At 36.9% G+C, this 18,504-nt stretch overlaps 1 protein-coding gene across 2 annotated transcripts in view; it reads left to right on the top strand.

Annotated features, from left to right (window-relative positions):
- Window positions 1–18,504, top strand: part of ATP8A1 (ATPase phospholipid transporting 8A1) — a 256,720-nt gene that overhangs the window by 800 nt on the left and 237,416 nt on the right. The window lies entirely within an intron of this gene.

Raw genomic sequence — 18,504 nt, 5'->3', positions numbered from 1 at the left:
GATGCCCTTCGGAAAATGCCCTTCTCCCCCCCGCGCGCCACATTCATCACCTCTCCCCGCTCATTTCCTCTTTTCCCTCCCACCTCCTCTCTCCCCTAACACGGTCTCCTCTCTCACCTCCATTTCCCCCTCCCCATCACCTCTGTTCCCCGATCCCCATCACCTCTGTTCCCCCCTCCCCATCACCTCTGTTCCCTCCTCCCCATCATCTGCTTATCTTCTCCCCATCACCTGTTCCCCCCCCTCCCCATCACCTGTTCCCCCCTCCCCATCATCTCTGTTCCCCCTCCCCATCATCTCTGTTCCCCCTCCCCATCATCTCTGTTCCCCCTCCCCATCATCTCTATTCCCCCCTCCCCATCATCTTTGTTCCCCCTCCCCATCATCTCTGTTCCCCCTCCCCATCATCTCTGTTCCCCCTCCCCATCATCTCTGTTCCCCCTCCCCATCATCTCTGTTCCCCCTCCCCATCACTCTGTTCCCCCCTCCCCATCACCTGTTCCCCCCTCCCCATCACCTGTCCCCCCCTCCCCATCACCTGTCCCCCCCTCCCCATCACCTGTTCCCCCTCCCCCTCCCCATCACCTGTTTTTCCCCCCCCCCCCATCACCTCAGTTCCCCCCTCCCCATCACCTCAGTTCCCCCCTCCCCATCACCTCAGTTCCCCCCTCCCCATCACCTCAGTTCCCCCCTCCCCATCATCTCTGTTCCCCCTCCCCATCATCTCTGTTCCCCCCTCCCCCCATCACCTGTGTTCCCCCCTCCCCATCACCTGTGTTCCCCCCTCCCCATCACCTGTGTCCCCCCCTCCCCATCATCTCTGTTCCCCCTCCCCATCATCTCTGTTCTCCTCTCCCCATCATCGGTTCCCCCCTCCCCATCACTTCTTTTCCCACTCCTCATCACCTGTTTTTCCCCCTCCCCATCACCTGTTTTCCCTCCCCACCATCTCTGTTTACCTTCTCCCCATCACCTGCTTATCTTCTCCCCATCACCTCTGTTCCCCCCTCCCCATCACTTCTTTCCCCATTCCCCATCACGTTTTCCCCCTCCCCATCACCTGTTCCCCCCCATCACCTCTGTTCTCCCCTCCCCATCACCTGTTCCCCCCTCCCCATCACTTCTTTTCCCACTCCTCATCATCTGTTTCCCCCTCCCCATCACCTGTCCCTCCCCCACCGCTTCCCCATCACCTCTGTTTCCCCCTCCTTATCACCTCTTCTCCTCTATCCTCCTTTGGGTCAGAAATTGGCCGCGCCTTCTCTGCTCATTTTTTTTCTCTCGTGGTTCTGCTTTGGCCACGAACCCAACGCTCGTGTGGTTTTCCAGGGCGAGAGCGCGACATTGTGCCCATGTTGCCCCCCAGCCTCCCCCCTTTCCTAGCCCCAAAGCCTTGGCGCCACTGTCCGGCAGCGTCCCCCTTTCCCCGTGCCCGGGGGGCCGCAGAGCCCTCCGCCCCGGCAGACCCGTCTCTGCAGCTGCAGGGGAGCCGCACCTTTGCGGCCGGACCTGGCAGCAGCCCCTTCCCACCGGAGTGCGTGGCTGCCGGCTGGTTCTGTCGTTAGAGAACCACAGACCGGTGGCTTTTGCTCCTCAGGGATATTTTGGTTCGCCTTTTCTCTGAAACCTCGGCCTGGGCCTGCTGACCTGTCACTTCTGCAAGGAGGAAGTTCCTTTCTCCCTGACCCAGGGCCAGCTGTTGAATTTTTACTCTCCACACTTGTTAGCGTGAGCAACAGGAGATACACACAGCCCGTGTCTTTGGAGCAAACCCTAGCTTTGTGTGTACCTGCCTTTTTCGACTCAGGATGTGACAGATTCACATTTGTATGTGTTTGCTATCACAGAGCAGGAGGCAATTGAAGAAATTCTCAATGCCATTAAATTATTATTATTTTTTAGTGTGAAACCTGGTGAAGCGATGGTTAAAAGGGAAGTGGTCGAAATAAATAGCAAGAAATACATAAGAATACACGAATATAGCACTTTAAAGAGCAATCTTCACAAAAACCCCATGGTGCTTAATGCAAATATTGTTACCTCCAATTTACAAATGAGGAAAATGAGATGTGCATATGTAAGGTCTTGGCCACTATCTCGCAGCTGACTAGCAAATATCAGGGCTGCTTTTCAGACCAACTGGGGTCTTCTGACCCTAAATCTAGGAGGTTTCTTTTGACTCTACAAATTTGTCTCCTACAGTGGAACTGATTGACAGATAAGAGAAGTCAGGAGTTGGAGCTCATATTCCTAGTTCCATATTAATTAGTGATATGTTCACTCACATGCTTCTGCTAAGAGCATTTTATTAGAATGTATTTCTAAATTTGGTAACTAATTATTTACTAGTTAGATTAAATGTTATAGAAATCCCTCTCCTAAAGCACAATTTTTTTTAAAAAATGTGTTTTCCTTGCATAGTGTCATAAACTGACAGTGTTTCTGTACATTTCTTGGAAGTGTTTCCTAGATCACAAAGGAAAGAACTAGAATCTTTCAACATCTTTGGATTTTTACATGACCTGCATTTCAGCAGTATTCATTTTTCCTCTCCCTCTCAGAGAGCCATTCCTTGTTACTATGAATAAATAAAAGTTTAGCAAAACTAATGATCGTATTGAAAAAAAAAATCTGACATTATATGCAGTGTTCCATATTGCCTCTATCAAAGAAGCTAGGAAGAAGTACTTTGTCTTATGTCTTTTTTGAAAACTCTTCGTTATTACAATTTCACCATATTCAGGATTTGATTGTTTTATTATTGTTGTTCTTTGCATTTACAATATAATAATTTTATATGCTGTTTTCCTCGTTCTGTTTATTTCATTTTGCATCAGTTCATAAGTCTTCCCATGTTTCTCTATACTTTTCATATTTATAATTTTTACAAGGCAGTAATATTCTATTATATTCACATAAAACTTTGTTAGTTCTTTTCCATCAATGTACTACTTCCCCTCCAATTCTTTGATACTACACAAAGTGCTGCTAATAAATATTTTGATATTTACAAGGCCTTGCTTTTTATCATTAATCTTATTGGGCTCTCTGCCTAGCAGTTGGATCTAGGATGAGACAGGAAAGATAAGTAAGTGATAAAGGTTGAAGGAGTATTGATTCCAGTAACATGAACTGTTAGGTAACCTATATATGAGAAGAAGAAGGTGAGAAAGAGACCAGAAAATGCTGGGAACATAAAAGCTATGTCTGCAGGATTTGAGGAGGTAAAATTTAATTATAGGTTAATAGAGTTGGAAAGGACAATAATAATATTACTAATTTGCTAATTAGTATACCTCAATTTAGTTATTATTTTTGAGTTATTATTGAATTATTTATTAATTGGTACCAAAGTGTCAGATTTTAAGGTAAATACCTACAAAATGTTACTTTAAATCTTCTGCTCTAGTTTAATCCTTAATATCTGTGAACCACATTGAATATCAAAGTGCCACATGGGCTTGGAAGCACAGCCCGAGACCAATTAGGTTAAGTGAGTTAGGTAAGTTTGTAATTTACAGAATAAAGTTGAAAAAATGAATGGATTAACTGATAGGAGGGTGCTGCTGTCTCTGAAGATCAGATTTTGAGGGTGGCTTTCTCCATGTAAAAAAGAAAGGCAGATGGTAAGGTGTCCAGGTAAACCTTGGTTTTCTGGTAGATGGCCAGCTGATGTAAATGAAGATAGTTTGGAAGTCATTTCAGTGGGTTCATGCATGGGAGATAATGTTCAGACCAAGAACAGTGACAGTTGGGTATGAAGAAAGAGGGAGAGAAACATTATGAAAAAAATGACAATTTGAAACAGATTGACTCATCTGTCTTTTTTCTTTTCTACAAAGAAGAGTTCAAGATTTTAAGCCTGATGTCTTGATGATTACAATTTCATCATATTCAGGATTTGATTGTATTATTGGCAGATACAGGCAACCTGGCAAGGACAATGATTTCAGGTTTTTAGCCAGAGATTGTTGGTCAAATTCTGAAGGCCCCTGGAAATCGGAATCAGAGATCTGAACATCATTAGCCTAAAAAAATGAATTAAAGTCATTAAAACAGATGAGTTTGAAGAGAGAGAGTATAGGAGAAAGGAGAATGAGATTGAAGATTAATGCTAAAGTAGAACAGAATAAAGAATGAAATCTGGAGAAGATAGCTCTTAAGTTATTGGAGGGCTAGTTATTTAAGAATTCTACCAATCAACATTCATTAAAAAAAAAAAAAGGTTAAAGATAATCCCTTTCCTTAAGGAATTCACAATCTAATGGGGAGACTATTTGCAAACAAATATAAATCACCAATCTGTATACAGGATAAATAAAAAATAATTAACAGAGGGAAGGCTCTAGACCTAAACTGGTTTGGGAAAGGCTTCCTGCCAAAGATGGGATTTTAGTTGGGATTGAAGGAAGCCAATGGGGTCAGTAGGCAGAATTAAAGAGGGAGAGTCTTCCTGGCATGGGAGACAGCCAGAGAAAATGCCTAGAGTCAAGAAAGGGATTGTCTTGTTTGTGGAAGGACCAGGAGACCATTGTCCCAGAATCAAACTGTCTGGGGGGAAGTGTAAGAAGGATAGAAGAGTTGCAGCATTTGGGGGCTACAAAGAACTTTCAAGATCAGTTCATCCTCAAAATAAGAAAGAAATGGACCCAGAAAGGCTAGTTGATTTGTCCAAGTTTACATAGTGACAGGGTTGACTTTCCAACCTTGAAAACCAGTTTTCTCCCTACTATGGTGACTGCCACACAATGGAAAGTATAATTTATACAGTCTAAGGGAGCGAGGTTTCAGAATAAGAGTTTACAGACCAAGATGTCAAGGGTATCACATTACATTGTACCAGTAAGAAGTTATATAAACTGTTCTGTGTTTTCAAAAAGGACTATTCTTTAAACCTTCCAACTTGATGTGTTCTGTTTTTAAATAGCCTGATAACTGGGAAATTAAAAGTTTTAATATTTAATGAACATGGGATTGTATTCTTGTGTTCTAATGTGCCATCAAGTTGATTGTTTTCCTCATACAACTAAGTCATATTCCTTAAATTACACAAAAGTCAAACTTAAATCTGTGAAATGGCCTTTAGTTTTTAAAATACTGGACAAACACTAAAAGAGACACAAGGTTTTAGCATTCTAAAAACTTTCATGACAGTGCCATACATTATACATGTTCCAAACACAGGAAAATTCAAGAATAGGCACACGCTGAATGAATAGTATATCTGCCCAGTGCTACAGTGCTGAAATACAAACAACTCTTTATGTAAAAATATATTTCAAGTAGATTTGTCCTAAGTATAATAATCATTTCCCAAATTGTTTCTGTTTCTCAGTGATTAAAAAGAAGGGGAAGGGAGTGAGGAGGAAGCTTACTGTGCATCAGATACTACTCCAGGCATTTAAAAAATTATCTCATATGATCCTCACAACAACCTTGTGGGCTAGATGGTATGATCCTCATTTGACAGTTGAAGAAACTAAGGCAGAAAAAGGTTAAATGACTTGGCCAGGATCACACAGCTAATGTGTTTCTGAAGCCAAATTTGCACCACCTTGTTGCCCCTCATAAAGCAAATATAAAGCATGAAATAGCCTTATTTTGTTAGCCTTTTTAGGGTAAGGTATGAAAAACAGCAATGAATAATCTAATGGTCAAGGGCAGTCATTTGCAATAGTCCAGGAATAAAGTAAGCAGAATTTTATATGTATATAAAATATATATGTGCATGTATAAAACATACACTATGTAAAATGTATATATTATTTACATGTATACATATACATATATGAAATGTATGTCTACATGGAAGAAAATGGATTGTATTGCAGGTGAAAAGGGAGGGAATTAGCATCTGCATAGGCCCTTCTATATGATAAGCATTTTTGCAAATACTATCTTCTTTGACCCAAAGAGGTAGGTACTATTATTATTGCCATTTTACAGTTGGGGAAACTGAGGCAAATAGGTTAAGTGACTTGCCCAGGGTCACACATATAGTAAGAATTCAAGCCTGATGCTCTTTCCAGTGAACCACTTAACTTCATTGAGAAGGGATGGGAATTAAAGTCAATTCCCATTGTGTTCTTTTTATCTAATTGTGTTCTTTTAAACAAATAGAGAAGTTAGGAAAGAGTATGCAAGTTAGAAATTACTTCACCTTACCAGTACATAAGACTGCAGAATAAAATTGAGTCATTGTACCTAACTTAGCTTTGGAAAGACCAGCTACAAGAGAAGCAAATTCATAGAGATTTCCTAATCGAGAGTGCATCTCCAATTTTGTCATTTCATAAGAGCAGCCTAAGCAGAGTGATTTCTCAGAGTTTGCTTAAAGGAAGGCCATTTTTTTTCTTTTAGTTTATAAAATGTTAGCAGACTGGGAATGTGTTATCATTGTTAATAGAATATGACATATACCAGAATAGAACATGTCTATACTAGGATGCAAGTTTTAACTAGTTACTTCGTAAAATATATTGGGCAAAACAACAAAGCTATTGTTATATAGAGAGTCTTTGAAAAACGTTAAGGTTGTAGATCAGTGTAAAAGATAACTTGAGACTTGTTTAAAACATATATACTCTCTTCCTCACTATGTGATCCTGGGCAAGTCGTTTAACCCCAATTGCCTAAGCAAACAAAACAAAACATATATATCTTTAAGAAATTAGTTGGGGGACTCAGTGACTAAAGCTTGGAGTCAGGAATACCTGAGTTCAAATGTGGCTTAAAAACTTACTGGCTATACGATCCTAACCCCAATTGCCTCCAAAAAAGAAAGGAAGAAAGAAAAAAGACATTGTATAAATCAGTAATTATTATTCCTTCATTGAAACATCTTTGTAAAATATCAAGTGATATATAAATTTTAGCAATCATTTGTAATCTTACTAAGTAAATAGAATTTATAAAATGGAGGTGGGAAAAGAAAGGAAAAAAGAAAGAGAAAAAAAATTAGTTGGTATACCAGAACTAATTCCTCATCATATAGTTAAGTCTGTTCTTTTTCTCATTCTGTTAGGTAATACTGGTTACTTGGATAAATTTAAATAGTTATTTTTTAGCTCCCCAATTACCACCTATTCCTAATTACTAATATGTTAATCTCATTGTCTATTTTGCAGAGAACAGATTCAAATGAAAACTATCTGGGATCTGAATAAGTCCAATTAAGAAAATATTTAAGTGCCTTATTATTATATCCCAGGAAACTGTGTATTCTAGGTTTACCATTAGATTGTAAACTCCTTGAGTGCAAGATTATGTGCTATTCCCCTCACCCCATTACAAGGTGAGCTTCTTGTAGACAGGGGCTATTGTTGCATTATTTGAATTTCCAGTGCTTGGCACATACTAGGTGCTTAATAAATTGATGGCATATAAAGGTAGAATTTAGTCAATTAAATAGAATTGTCAAGACCACTAGCATTTATTTTGCTTACTTTGTGCCAGGCTTTATGCTAAGCCCTACCAATACAGAAAGAAAAGAAGGTGGGAGGCAAAATAGCTCGCCCTCCCAAGGAGTTCACACTCTAATGAGATGGAAAATAGGTCTTGACTTCAAATCCTGAGAATTTCTTAGAAGTGGAGATGGAGAGAAAAGGGAATTCTGGATGGCAATAAGTATGATATCCGGGAAAAGGTGAATAGTGAAGAGGCAAGAGCAAGTTAAGTATTAGAAGAAATTGGAGGAAGGAAAAATCATTTCTATGTGGGTAAATCAGAGAAGGTTTTGTGGCTCAAGGGGAATGCTAGTTAGGTCTTGAAGAGGGAAAAGCTTTAACAGAGACTGGAGAGGGTTTGACAAGTAAGCAGAAGGAGTATCAGGACTGGGAACTACATCTAGCACATAGTAGGTGCTTAATAAGCATTTAGTGAAAGTGAATGTTCCACTTTGGCTAGAATATGAATATGTAAAATAGAACAATAAGAAGTGAGTTTAAAACAGGGTTGGTACCAACATGTGTAAGATCTTCTGGCTAGAATAACTTTATTTTGCAGGCAATGATTTGTTAATGAAGATTTTTGAATAATGATCCATGTCTATATAAAACTTTTAAAGGTTTGCAAAAGAATACAGACTAAAGAAAGGATGTGCTCAGAGCAGTAACTTATGCAAATACTCAGGTATTTCTATAAAAACTGAAATTGGAGGAGAAACTCAAACTGCTGTTCTAGCCAGTCCAGGTTGGAAGAGATATGACCCAAATTTGGGGCATACTACCTCCTCCCCCTCCCCCCCCCCCCCCCCAGGGAAATCTCCAACAAGAAGCTACATAGTAGGAAGTTGGAAATGCAGTATGATAGCTCTGAGGAAACTGGTTGTCAGTAGAAGGAAAGTTTACTGAGGGCAAGGACCTTTTTGTTTGGATCTTTGTAGCTCTGTTGCCCATGATATCCCCTCAATAAATGAATTTTTAATTGATTGGATTGTGGGGATGCTTTGAAATATTCATTGTGTTTCCATAAGTGCAGGTTCTAGGGGGACTAGTTATTTCAATGCTCAGAAATCTAAATGATGTCCTTTGGCATGTACTCACATGTTAGGGCTCAAACAAGATCCCAGTGCTCTTCAACGTGTTCAAAATATTTTAAAGTAATCCCATTTCTCAGTGAGTTTATTAAGTATGGCTTTGCAGATGTGCTTCTCTGTTGGCAAGGGATTTTGCCCTTTAACTTTGTTCTTTAGAACAAAGCCCAGACATGCATATACTCTTATAAAGTTTCATACCATAGAACTAATGCTTAGGTAGTATAACCATTGGTGTGATCTTTATAGGACTACATGTAAATTTATAATATCTATTGACGCCTGTTGTAATTGTATTACATTAAACAGGCTTTAAATAGATTTCATAAACATTACTTCTTTCCCAAAATAGCCATCTTGTCCTATTTTTTATGTAAGCAGTACAAAATTTTCAGATCAGAATCAAAATGCCTGTATCATTGTTAGAGATTTTCAAGTATTATATTTCTACCTGTCAAAATCAATGTCATTTTAAAGATGATAAATATTTTTTAAAAGTTATGTTCCTAAATTATATATACAAGTAACTGAATAAAAGGAAGTCTATTTAAACGCAACATTCAGGACTGTTGGCTTGTCTGTTATTTTTTAAAATAAGTGTCTATTGATATCAATTGGTTTTGATCATTTTTTTAGCTTCCTACTACAGGGTGTCAAGATGCAACCTAAATTCAACTTATTGAGTTTATCGATTTCTATTAAAAAATGGTATTGGTCACACCTGTCTGATTGGCTAGAGTGACAGGGAAAGATAATGCGGAATGTTGGAGGGGATGTGGGAAAACAGGGACACTGATACATTGTTGGTGGAATTGTGAACACATCCAGCCATTCTGGAGAGCAATTTGGAACTATGCTCAAAAAATTATCAACTGTGCATCCCCTTTGATCCAGCAGTGTTTCTACTGGGCTTATACCCCAAAGAGATACTAAAGAAAGGAAAGGGACCTGTATGTGCCAAAATGTTTGTGGCAGCCCTGCTTGTAGTGGCTAGAAGCTGGAAAATGAAAGGATGTCCATCAACTGGAGAATGGTTGAGTAAATTGTGGTATATGAACGTTGTGGAATATTATTGTTCTGTAAGAAATGACCAGCAGGATGAATACAGAGAGGACTGGCGAGACTTACATGAACTGATGCTAAGTGAAATGAGAAGAACCAGGAGATCATTATATACCTCAACAATGATACTGTTTGAGGATGTATTCTGATGGAAGTGGATCTCTTTGATAAAGAGAGCTAATTCAGTTTCAATTGATCAAGGATGGACAGAAGTAGCTACACCCAAAGAAAGAATATGGGAAATGAATATAAATTGCTTGCATTTTTGTTTTTCTTCCTGAGTTATTTCTACCTTCTGAATCCAATTCTCCCTGTGCAACAAGAGAACTGTTCGGTTCTGCACACATATATTGTATCTAGGATATACTGTAACCTATTTAACATATAAAGGACTGCTTGTCATCTGGGGGAGGGGGTGGAGGGAGGGAGGGGAAAAATCGGAACAGAAGTGAATGCAAGGGATAATGCTGTAAAAAATTACCCTGGCATGGGTTCTGTCAATAAAAACTTATTTTAAAAAAAAATGGTATTGGTACAGGTTTTCAAAGGGGACATAACCTTTGTAATTTTTTAAAAACTCCAATGAAACTTGGTATATGGATTGAAACTAAAGGAAAATGTCAAGAGAAAATGTCATTCTGTGGCCTTAAAAGAAAATGAAAATAGTAACCTATAACATTTTACAATAGTTTGAGATTGCATATATACAAATCATTATTTGTAAAAATCCTACATCCTATTTAAGTCATCATATATTTTTTTTATTGACCTTCAGGTGGCTAATACTTTTGATTTTCTAAATGCATGACATTCCAACCTTATAGTCATATAACACCACCACCAGCTGGATATTGTAATTAAAAAGATAAACTTATCAACAGTAACCAGTTTGTGATCATTGAAAATATTATTTCATCTCTCAAGTGCAATCCATAATAATTCTCTTCCTTCACCTCAATTTTAGACTAGCTCAATTGTCATCTGCTGTTCATATCTAAGATACTTTGAGGTGTAAGTTGATTAGATGCCTTGTTTAATGAAAGTCTATAAGGCTGCTTCTTATTCTGGAGGGTCAGATGCTTAAAAAAAGTACAAGGTTAGTAAAGAATGGATATAGTGGAATTATTCTCTACACCCTTCAATCAGTTGTGTGACCATTAAGAAGTAACCTATTGTTGAAAATCATAAAAGAAAATCTACTTATTGTCATCGCATGTTTACATATTCCTTTTTTATAGTTTTTGATGTAGCTAGATAGACCAGATAAACAGACCATTATAAAGATGTTATAAAGAAAGAAAATTAGCGTATAACAATAGTTGCTGATATCTTCTTAGCCTTTTTTTTCCAAGTAGACGCATCATATATAATCATTTTTGTGTTTAACAATTCTTTGTCTTTTAGAGATTTTGAAATGCATTTAAAATGTATTATCTCAAGCACAAATTTCTTTCATATATATACCAGGTGAAATCTAGCTTTATATTTTTATTTGTCAGTGCCACATAAAATATCGAGGTATTAGGAATCACCAACCAAAATGGTTCTTTTATTGTCAGCAAGAATGGATTGCTTTAGAAATGCTAGAAACAGAAATACTGTTTCATTCCAAATATATATGTTAGCCTTCCAATTTCTTCTGTATATATTCCCAGGGTTATCTGGCTTAGTTAGATCTCTTTTAAATCAAGATCTACAAGTTTGTTTCCTGTTTATCAAATGAGATTATACTTTTGAAAAGTATTTACCACAGTGCCTGGTACAGAATAAACACTATATAAATGCTTATTTCCTTTCCTCCTTCCCCTTTCTTCATCTGCCTTTTGCAGTTTTATGAAGCAGTACTATTCCAACCAGCTCATTTGTAATGTTTACTAAATGGGTTAGTATTCTGTCCCGGTAGATTGTTTGGCTGCCATGTCTCTCTGCTAGCCAAAAATAAATAAATAACTCAATGTTAAAGGCCCTGAACTCTTTCAGTCTTATGCTTTTAGCATCTGTTTTGTGTCACTTAAAATTCCCTAAGAAAAAATGATATTCAATTGTTTTACTTCTTTCATTTCCTCTTTTTCATTATTACCAACTTGTTTAAACAGAGCTGCTTAGAGTTGTTGTAAAGGCATCCAGGATCTAATTTCTCCTAATTTTTCACCTTCTGTGACCTTTTTTCTAATCGATTATCAGACTACATACATAAATGGGTTTATGAAGTAATTGCTATGTATGATTATTTACTGTTCACAATCAGTTTCATTTTTAGGTGGTTTATGACCTCATTAATGTCTCCCAAAAGTGACCAACATATTAGTAATTATTGACTAGTTAGCTAATTTCTTTTGTCCTTTAAAGCTTTATGAGATAAACTCCACATTAATCTAGGACATCCTTGATAAAACAGGATCATGCAGGTTTTCCAGGTGATATTCTACAACAAATTACATTTTTATAGTTGCAAAATTGACAGTCAAATGAAGACTATACAAGATCCCACCCACTGTACCTATTGTTTGCTGACTATTAAAAAAAAAAAAAAACATTTATTGGGTAGAATAAAATACTATCTTAGGCTTTCAAATTTTCTTCCATGCATATGTCAAAATGATACATTTTTGAAAGATATAATAACAGAGCTAACTTTGTTTGACAGCCCTCTCATTTTTTTATATCAAGCAATGGAAACAGGTGCCCACCAGAGCTTTGTCACTATCATGGAGGATGTCTAAAGCAGAGCCCAAGTGGCAGGATTCTTTATAGATAATGACCTCTTTTAGATACTCCTCCTTGTAAATGATATTACTCTGATTTCACCAAGTTAGACAGAGAATGGAGCCTCTTAAATGAGATCCCTAATCACAAAGAACTTGAGCCTAATTATTCACAAAAAAATAAAGTATTCCTCTGTCCAAACTACACTATTCAGATGACTTTGTAAATCATAGAATTGGTACATCGGTATGTATATTTTGGGCAGATCTGTTTGTGCTTATGAGAATGAACTGGATGTAAAACTGAGCGTGATGTTGGCAATGGACTGACTGACTTTTGAGGAATTAAGACCCATTTTTTTTAATATCAGTATTTTCCTGGTCATACCATGTGGCCATGAATCATGGGACATGATAATCTCTTAAGAATTAAAGTTAAAAGTTATCCAGATGGCAAAATAGAGGAACACACTAAGTTGCAGAGGCTGCAACACATTCCTAACAAAGAATTATCCAGGAAGAGTACTATAAAGGTTCTATCAGCCAATTATATATTGAAAGGGCACTGGGCAGCTTTCAGGCTTTCTTGGGATCTTCCTGTTGTCATGCTATCTAGAGAAAGAACCTCCGTCATCTGAATGGACTTTTGTAGAAAATTTATGGAGAGAAACACAAGTCATTTAAGATGAGAAGAAATGATTATATTCTAGTCTATAGCCCTGGATGGCACATACTCATACACACTATCACAGATGGATCAAAGAAAGATTACCATGTCCAGTTGCCTCATAACATCAAAGCATTCATTATATACCTATAAAAAGTTTTCAAGTAATCTACCAACCTTAGGTTTCTTCCATTTTTTGATCTTAGATTACCTTTTCCAACATAATTTTTATCTTTTCTTATGCTTGATTTTTTTTCATTGAAGTTGCAGATTATCAAAGTGTATATTCATTTAGTTTAGAGGCTTTTGTAAAATTCTTCACATATCTCTGTTTCATCCTTTGTAGTGGATTTAAATCACATTTTATCCTCATGATGACCTGTTTGCTTATTTTTGGGAATACAATAACATGAGATAAAAGAGAACATTCACATGTTTGTATATAGGAGTGTGCTAGAGACAGCTCAGAACAGGCTTTTGAGAGCTGATTACAAATCTTCAATGTGAGCATTATACTTCAGAGACCGACAAAAACTACAAGTCAAGGTTTAATTTATTGGTTTTTTGATTGTCTAAAATAATGACAGTGGTGCAGATTAAACTTGAAAATGTATTATGTGTACTTTTCCCTTCTGGAGAGCCAATGGTTAAACATTTACCAATACATCCCTGTTTCTGACACATTTACAACAATCATTATCTAGTGTTGGGGTCCAGCTCTAGTGATCAATACTGGCCCTCTACAATCTAGAAATGAATGCTTTTTGGTCAGAGATTGAGTACATCCAGTGAGAACCGTTAAAAAGTTATTTTCCTGGAGAGTTGGAGAACTTTCCAGGAAGGAGGCTTCAGAGGGAAAATGTAGAAGAATAAAATTGTCTTATCCCTCAACCAGACACCACAAAGAATAGAATGTACATTATAGGAAGTATCATTAGAGAAAAATAATTAGATGAAATTCCTTATGACATGCTTTTCAAATTTGCTGATGAATGACACAAAAGTGCTCTCCTAATCTGTTGGATTACAGAACTAGGATCCAAACAAGATGGAATTTAAAATAATGTGTCCAACACTTGCGCAATACAGGTACTAGTTGGGGAGGTTTGGCTAGGAAGCACTTCCTGGGGGAGAGGCTTAGGGATCCTAGTAGATTGGAAGCTCAGTATGAGCCAACATTGTGACATGATCATCTGAATTCTGTTGAGACTGGATTGAGAGCAGTGTGGTATCCAAAATAAGAAGGGTGATAATCCCGTTCTATCTGCTCTACTCTTGTCAGATCACATTGGAAATATTCCATTTTAAATGTCATATTTTAGTAAGGATATTGAAAAGCTGTACCTATTACAAATAAATAAATAAACGAAAACCAAAAAAAAAAAAAATCTCTTTTCCAAATAAGGGAAACTAAGTCATATAAAGATCAAGTTGTAAAGACCCCACTGAAGAGAGGAGACAGTGAGAATATAATGGTTGCACAACCAATCAGATAGCAAGCCTATTAATTCTCCAGTAATAACTCTTGCATTTAACTCTCCTCCCTTCATACTGCCACGGTGTAGTTGAGGCTCCCATTACTTCTGTGGACTATTATAATAGCTTCCTCATTAAATCCCTGGCTTCAGTCTCTCCAATCCATCTTTTACATGATTGCCAAGATAATTTCCCTAATGTACAGGCCTGATTATTCCCCGGCCATTATTAAAATTTTTCAGTGCCTTGCTATTGTGCTATTATGCTACATGCATAAAATAAAAATTTCTGAGACTTACATTTAAGGCCCTCCTTAATCTGGTTTTAACCAATTTTCCAATCTTATTTCTTAATATTTCGCTTTATGTGCATTACAAGTCAGTTAAATCATCCTGCTAGATATTGCACTGTTAACCTGTCATTTCCTCTCTCTTTGCATTCATGCAAGTGTCTCTTGGGACTCAAATGGACCTCCTTCCATTCTCATTAGTAAAATACATTTCCTTCAAAGCTTAACTCATAGGTAATGAGTCCTGCATGAAACTTCCCCAATCCCCTAAACTAAAAAACATTCGCCATTCATTCCTTCCTCCTATTAGAGTTCTTTATCGAGATTTTACCTTTGCACCCGTGAGATTCTGTCATGTACTTTACTTATCTGTATACCTGCCATATTCCCCTCATCCTCTAGAACATGTAAGCCCCTCAAAGACTTGTCTTTTCTTAATTTTTTGAAGCATAGCAGTGTCTTACATGCAGATTTAATTGTTATTGTTGCATTGGGTTGAGATACTTGAATGGCGGTCATATGGAAAAGTAATTAGATTTGTTTTTCTAGATCTCCGGTGGGGGTGTTGGTAGCAGAACAAAGAATTGTATATGGAGGTTGTAAAAAGACCAATTTTGCCTTTTTTTTTTTTCTAAAGAAAGTTTCATGATGATTAGAGTTGTCTAAAAGTGGAATGAACTCGGTGTTATAGAGAGTATTCCTGTCAGGTCAAGGGTTAGAATATTAATTCTGCAAGAATACACCTCTGAAATTTATAACTTTACAATGTCACAGGTCAACATTGCTGGAAATAGTTTAAAAAGGTGTTTGGAAAATCCTTTCTTGAACACATTTTTAAAATTTAATGACCTCCTTTACCTAATGTTATTCAACATATCTGTCTTTGTCCATAATTCTGGGCCATAGAATTTGTTACAGAAGCTGGTCTTTGGTTGAATCTAACTGAAAAATTAGCAAAGCCTGGAGAAGAAAAAAAAAAAACTCTTAATTTTCCTAGGTATTAAAATGAGTTTCCCTAAGGACTCAATTGCCAGATTCCCAACAGATTTCAGCTTCAGAGTCTGCCAACCATATTTCAGTCTAGAGTTGATTTTTTTGTTTGTTTCTTTCTTTGTTTTAGAGAGATGGCTTGGTGTATTGGATAGAAATCCTTAAACTTAGAGTGAGGAGGACCTGAATTCAAGTCCTAACTTTAACATATACTTGTTATATAATCCTGGTACATCTCAGTGCCCCTAGAAACTTTCTGAAACATATGTTATAGATCTGCATTATTATAAGGAGTTATCTGAGTGAGGTTCCTATACCAATGTGTATCACAGATCTAGACACCTTCACCCTTCCCCAAGATGGGTTATTAATGTCTCTAGTCCAGGACAAAAATGATTAGTTTTCTTTAGAAATAGATATTAGGGAATATTTCCCCTTATGTTCATCCTAGTTTGTAGGTGTCTGTTCACTTTATGCTGGACGCTATGTAGCCTAGGTATATGATTTCCAAAGGTGAAATAAAGACCCTTGCCCCTAAGAACTTGGAATCAAATCAAAAAGTACTTATTCATAAATAATAATTATAATATCAGTTAAAACAAATCTAACTGTGAAGGAGAGGTCCAAGCAAAGTGTTTATGAGGAGTTGTAAAGAAACTATGCCCTTAGGGGCTGGGAATTCATGTTTCTGATTAGTTATGAAATAGACCAATTCAGTGTTTCAGGTAAAACTAATATTGTACTAGTTCTTTGTTGTATTGTTTAATTACTTCCTTATAAAGGGAGCACAGAAATGACTTTGAAGAGAGGAACTTCAACCAGTTGTAAAGGAAACAAAGTTTGAAAAAAGGTTAACCTTATAAATCCAAAATGTGAGAACGACCTGGGGGAGAATGGGGCAAAGAACAGGAATTGAAATATCCCAGAGTAGTGAGATAAGTTGAAATGGTTCTTCTTATATGATTTTAGATCTATCATGTTCTTTTTGATTTTCTATTTGACATTTGTCCATTTTCTATTGAATGTCAATCAATAGAAAATCGACGTGTTTTGCAAGAAACTGGAATACTTCTGAATTTAGCTTTCTAAAATGCAGGTGGGATGATGTCAGTTTTCATTTCTGCTATCATCACCATCTACGCAATAAACTTTACTGACTTCCTATTTCTTCCAGAATTGAATTTGATCTTCTCTATTTTGCTTTTAAACCCTGGTTCCTTCCTATATTTTTAGTTTTCTTGTTCTTTATTCCTTTCCACACACTCTGTGATCCAGTTATGCAGGCTTGTTTGTATAGAATCTTCCATCTTCCAGCGGTGTATTTTTTCCATTTTTTAGTCTTTTTTTATTTTAGTTTTTTTTTTTTTCCCATTTTTTACTCTTTTCTTTTAGTCCCCTATACTTAAACATTCTTCCTTTTTACTCATCTCTACTTCCTCAATTCCTTAGATTCCTTCAAGGCTCTATTAAAATCCCATCTCCTGTAAGAGCTCCCCCTTTTATGATTCTCTTCCTTGTACTCTGTGTGGAGTGCATATGTGTAGAGATGTGTTAATATACACACATATAGATTGTATATATTCATAGTTTTTTTTTACATGTTGGCTCTCCTCTTAGAATGCGGGCTTCTTGAGTGCCTGAACTGGGTTCTTAGCTTTCTTTCTATCCCCAGCACAGTAACTGGAATACAGTAGGTGATTAAGAAATGTTCCTTAATTGTTCAAACTCTTATTCTTTGTTTTTCTTTAGCTTTTCTTTCATCTGATTCTTAAACAATTTAATTCAATAAGGATTTATTGAGCACTTGTATATTGAATATAGTATACTTTTTTAAGGATACCTCTGCTGTGATTATAGTTGTACCTGCTTCTCTCTATCCTCTTCTCAGTCTTTCCTATGTATCATTCCTAATTATAGAAAATCTGGTTACATCTCTTCAAGGAGTAGAAATTCCATTTTTACAAAACTATTCTATGTAGCCATTCAGGAGTGGATTGTACCAAGAGATGCTTACAAGAATAGAATTAGAATATCTTCAATCAGACTGGGAAGTTTTGTGTAACAGAGATTTTTAAAAATTAAGATATGTTTGGGAAATAGTATTTTTTCCCCAATGAATTTGTGTGCTAAGTAACTGCTGCCAAATTAATCTGTTACAATGCAGAAATTATAAAATTAAAAACCTAGGATTTATTATGCTTAAGCCCAGGTTCAGGATTCAGAAAGATAACTCTGAACAAAGATTAAGCTTTTAACAAGGTTTTTTATAGACAAAAATTACAGAGATAGGGAAATATTTTTGACATACGCCAATCTTATATATCCCCTTATACATTGTATACAATCTCATAATCTCAAGCATCCCCTAAGAACATTGACCTGATTTAAGCAGATGTTATCAGAGAAACTAAGTCAAGTTACAGATTAAACTACATTTAGAGGCTTTACAGTGGGCTAATTGAGAGGAAGGAGTTACAAAAAATAACCAAAGTTTAGGAGCCAAGATAGTCCTTTCACAAAAGCTTTTTTGTTGTTGTTCATTTGTTCTAGTTGTATTTGATTCTTTGTGATCCCATTTTGGGGTTTTCTTGCTAAAGATATTAGAGTGGTTTGCTGTTTCCTTCTCCCCAGCTCATTTTACAGATGAAGAAACTGGGGTAAATAGATGAAGAAATTTGCTGAAGATCACAGTGTCCAAGGCCAGATTTTGAATTCAGGACTTCAGGCCTGACACTTTATCTTGAGCCACCTAGTTGCCCACTAATAGTTAACTAATTAACAT

Source organism: Antechinus flavipes, chromosome 6 (genome assembly GCF_016432865.1).
Source record: "Antechinus flavipes isolate AdamAnt ecotype Samford, QLD, Australia chromosome 6, AdamAnt_v2, whole genome shotgun sequence".
In the NCBI taxonomy this organism is placed as follows: Eukaryota; Metazoa; Chordata; class Mammalia; order Dasyuromorphia; family Dasyuridae; genus Antechinus; species Antechinus flavipes.
Note: the sequence above shows the minus strand (reverse complement) of the source record. Positions and strands in the feature narration are given on the sequence as shown.